Source organism: Arachis stenosperma, chromosome 5, assembly GCF_014773155.1.
Source record: "Arachis stenosperma cultivar V10309 chromosome 5, arast.V10309.gnm1.PFL2, whole genome shotgun sequence".
NCBI lineage: Eukaryota > Viridiplantae > Streptophyta > Magnoliopsida > Fabales > Fabaceae > Arachis > Arachis stenosperma.
In genome coordinates, this window is record NC_080381.1 from 36,537,642 (window position 1) to 36,542,190 (window position 4,549).

A 4,549-nucleotide genomic window follows, 5' to 3' on the forward strand; every position below is an offset into this window, starting at 1 on the left:
ACATCAATCACAGCCTTTGCTGTGGCCAGGAAGGGTCTGCCAAGGATGATGGTTTCATCCATGCACTTCCCAGTCTCTAGGACTATGAAATCAGCAGGGATGTAATGGTTTTCAATTTTCACCAAAACATCCTCTACAAGTCCATGAGCTTGTTTTCTTGAGTTGTCTGCCATCTCTAATGAGATTCTTGCAGCTTGTACCTCAAAGATCCCTAGCTTCTCCATTACAGAGAGAGGCATGAGGTTTACACTTGACCCTAAGTCACACAAGGCCTTCTTGAAGGTCATGGTGCCTATGGTACAAGGTATTGAAAACTTCCCAGGATCTTGTCTCTTTTGAGGTAATTTCTGCCTAGACAAGTCATCCAGTTCTTTGGTGAGCAAAGGAGGTTCATCTTCCCAAGTCTCATTTCCAAATAACTTGTCATTTAGCTTCATGATTGCTCCAAGGTATTTAGCAACTTGCTCTTCAGTGACATACTCATCCTCTTCAGAGGAAGAATACTCATCAGAGCTCATGAAAGGCAGAAGTAAGTCCAATGGAATCTCTATGGTCTCATTTTGAGCCTCAGATTCCCATGGGTCCTCATTGGGGAACTCAGAGGAGGTTGGTGCACGCCCATTGAGGTCTTCCTCAGTGGCGTCCACTTCCTCTCTTTCCTCTCCATATTCGGCCATGGTTATGGCTTTGCACTCTCCTTTTGGATTTTCTTCTGTATTACTTGGGAGAGTACTAGGAGGGAGTTCAGTAACTTTCTTGCTCAGCTGACCCACTTGTCCTTCCAAATTTCTGATGGAGGACCTTGTTTCAGTCATGAAACTTTGAGTGGTTTTGATTAGATCAGAGACCATGGTTGCTAAGTCAGAGGTATTCTGCTTAGAACTCTCTGTCTGTTGCTGAGAAGATGATGGAAAAGGCTTGCCATTGCTAAACCTGTTTCTTCCACCATTATTGTTATTAAAACCTTGTTGAGGTCTTTCTTGATTCTTCCATGAGAAACTTGGGTGGTTTCTCCATGAAGAATTGTAGGTGTTTCCATAGGGTTCTCCTAGGTAATTCACCTCTTCCATTGAAGGGTTCTCAGGATCATATGCTTCTTCTTCAGATGAAGCATCTTTAGTACTGCTTGGTGCATTTTGCATTCCAGACAGACTTTGAGAAATCAAATTGACTTGTTGAGTCAATATTTTGTTCTGAGCCAATATGGCATTCAGAGTATCAATCTCAAGAACTCCTTTCTTCTGACTAGTCCCATTGTTCACAGGATTTCTTTCAGAAGTGTACATGAATTGGTTATTTGCAACCATTTCAATTAGCTCTTGAGCTTCTGTAGACGTCTTCTTCAAATGAAGAGATCCTCCAGCAGAGCTATCCAGAGACATCTTGGATAGTTCAGAGAGACCATCATAGAAAATACCTATGATGCTCCATTCAGAAAGCATGTCAGAAGGACACTTTCTGATTAATTGTTTGTATCTTTCCCAAGCTTCATAGAGGGATTCTCCATCCTTCTGTCTGAAGGTTTGGACTTCCACTCTAAGCTTACTCCATTTCTGAGGTGGAAAGAATTTTGCCAGGAAGGCATTGACTAGCTTTTCCCATGAGTCCAGGATTTCTTTAGGTTGTGAGTCCAACCATATTCTAGCTCTGTCTCTTACAGCAAAAGGGAATAGCATAAGTCTATAGACCTCAGGGTCTACCCCATTAGTCTTGACAGTGTCACAGATTTGCAAGAATTCAGCTAAAAACTGATGAGGATCTTCCAATGGAAGTCCATGGAACTTGCAATTCTGTTGTATTAGAGAAACTAATTGAGGCTTAAGCTCAAAGTTGTTTGCTCCAATGGCAGGGATAGAGATGCTTCTCCCATAGAAGTCGGGAGTAGGTGCAGTAAAGTCACCCAGCACCTTCCTTGCATTGTTTGCATTGTTGTTGTTTTCGGCTGCCATGTGTTCTTCTTCTTTGAAGAATTCGGTCAGGTCCTCTAAAGAGAGTTGTGCTTTGGCTTCTCTTAGCTTTCTCTTCAAGGTCCTTTCAGGTTCAGGATCAGGCTCAACAAGAATGCTTTTGTCTTTGCTCCTGCTCATAAAAAAGAGAAGGGAACAAGAAAATGTGGAATCCTCTATGTCACAGTATAGAGATTCCTTGAAGTGTCAGAGGAAAAGAAGAGTAGAAGACAGAAGTAGAAAATTCGAACTTATCAAAGGAGATGGAGTTCGAATTTTGCATTAAGGGATAGTGTTAGTCCATAAATAGAAGGATGTGAGGAGAAGGGAAGTAATTTTCGAAAATTAAGTGAGAGATTTTGAAAATATTTTTGAAAAACATTACTTACTTTTCAAAAATGAGAGTGGGAAAGAAATAAGATGATTTTTGAAAAAGATTTTGAAATTGGAAATAAAAAAGATTTGATTGAAAACTATTTTGAAAAAGATGAGGTTAAGAAGATATGATTGATTTTAAAAAATATGTGATTGAAAAGATATGATTTGAAAATAATTTTAAAAAGATTTGATTTTAGAAAAAAAATTATTAACTTGGTTATCAAGAAAAGATATGATTCAAACATTAAACCTTTCTCAACAGAAAAGGCAACATACTTGAAATGTTGAATCAAATCATTAATTGATAGTAAGTATCTTTGAAAAAGGAAGGGAATTGATTTTGAAAACATTTGATTGAAAAGATATGATTTGAAAAAGATTTGATTTTGAAAAACTTTGAAAACTTGAAAAAAAATTTGATTTGAAAACAAAATTCTCCCCCTTGTGCCATCCTGGCGTTAAACGCCCAGAATGGTGCACATTCTGGCGTTTAACGCCCAAAACCATACCCTTTTTGGCGTTAAACGCCCAACCAGGTACCCTGGCTGGCGTTTAAACGCCAGTCTGTCCTTCTTCACTGGGCGTTTTGAACGCCCAGCTTTTTCTGTGCAATTCCTCTGCTGTATGTTCTGAATCTTCAATTCTCTGTATTATTGACTTGAAAAGACACAAATTAAAAATATTTTTGGATTTTTAATGATAAAGAATAATCAAAATGCAACTAAAATCAAATAACAATGCATGCAAGACACCAAACTTAGCAGTTTGTATACCACTGACACTAACAATATGAGAATGCATATGAGACACACAAAATACTTCAAGTCAATAGAATTCAAAGATTAGAGCAAGTAAATCATCAAGAACATCTTGAAGATCACTAAGACACATAACAATGCATGCAATTGACACCAAACTTAAGATGAGACTAGTGTCTCATACAAGAAACATAAAATATTTTTGGTTTTTATAAAAAATTTTTTAAATTTTTTTGTGTTTTTCGAAAATTAAGTGGAAAAAGATATCAAAATTCTTAATGAGAATTCCAGGAATCAGTGCAATGCTAGTCTAAGACTCCGGTCCAGAAATTAGACATGGCTTCACAGCCAGCCAAGCTTTCAAAGAAAGCTTCGGTCCAAAACACTAGACATGGCCAGAGGCCAGCCAAGCCTTAGCAGATCATTGCTCTAAAAGCAAGATTGATAAAAATCAACAAGCTCTTGTGATGATAAGTTGAAACCTCGGTCCAATAAGATTAGACATGGCTTCTCAGCCAGCCAGACTTCAACAAATCATCATGAAACTCTAGAAATCATCTTCAAGAATTTCGAAAAAAAATACCTAATCTAAGCAACAAGATGAACCTTCAGTTGTCCAAACTGAACAATCCCGGCATTGTTACCAAAAGCTTGCTCAAAACTTGAACAATCCCCGGCAACGGCGCCAAAAACTTGGTGCGCGAAATTGTGAACAATACTTTTCACAACTCTTATAATCCCCGGTCATGAACTCCAAGAACTTGGTAGCTCAATTCCATGGCATTACACAACTTCGCACAACTAACCAGCAAGTGCACTGGGTCGTCCAAGTAATACCTTACGTGAGTAAGGGTCGATCCCACGGAGATTGTTAGTATTGAAGCAAGCTATGGTCATCTTGCAAATCTTAGTCAGGCAGACTCAAATGGATATGGTGATGAACGAAAATAGCATAAAAGATAAAGATAGAGATACTTATGTAATCCATTGGTAGGAACTTCAGATAAGCGTATGAAGATTGTAAACCCCGCTAAAATCGGTAAATTGTTAGTTAATAAATTGAATTTTAGTTAGGAATGCTAAAAATGCAAAACTAATATCAAAATAGGATAGGGCTCGTTGAAACGGAAATTTTGATACCAATTTCGAAAATTTGGTCCAAAAACGGACCGAAAGGGCCAAACCGGTTGAACCGGGGCCCAAACCGGGCCCATGGGTCCAACCGGACCCAAACACTTAAATGAGGCAGCAGCTCTTTTCTTTCTCACAAGCTGCTGCGACGCCATTACAGCAAGGGAGGGAGAGGAGATTCACAAACCCTCACCATTCCTTCCAACTACCATAACTTTCTCATCCGGGCTCCGATCGCCGCACCGTTTGCGGCCACGCGTCGGGCTCGTCGAGCTCTTCAATTATATCCAAACAAAACAGTAAGTGAATCGGTTTTTCCTAGCTCCATTTCTGCTG

At 39.1% G+C, this 4,549-nt stretch overlaps 1 non-coding gene across 1 annotated transcript; it reads left to right on the forward strand.

Moving 5' to 3' along the window:
- The first annotated feature begins 1,436 nt into the window (after positions 1 to 1,436).
- On the forward strand, positions 1,437 to 1,544 carry LOC130983519 (small nucleolar RNA R71). The gene has a single exon (XR_009087504.1). It is a non-coding gene; the product is annotated as a small nucleolar RNA R71 (small nucleolar RNA).
- The last annotated feature ends 3,005 nt before the right edge of the window (positions 1,545 to 4,549 follow it).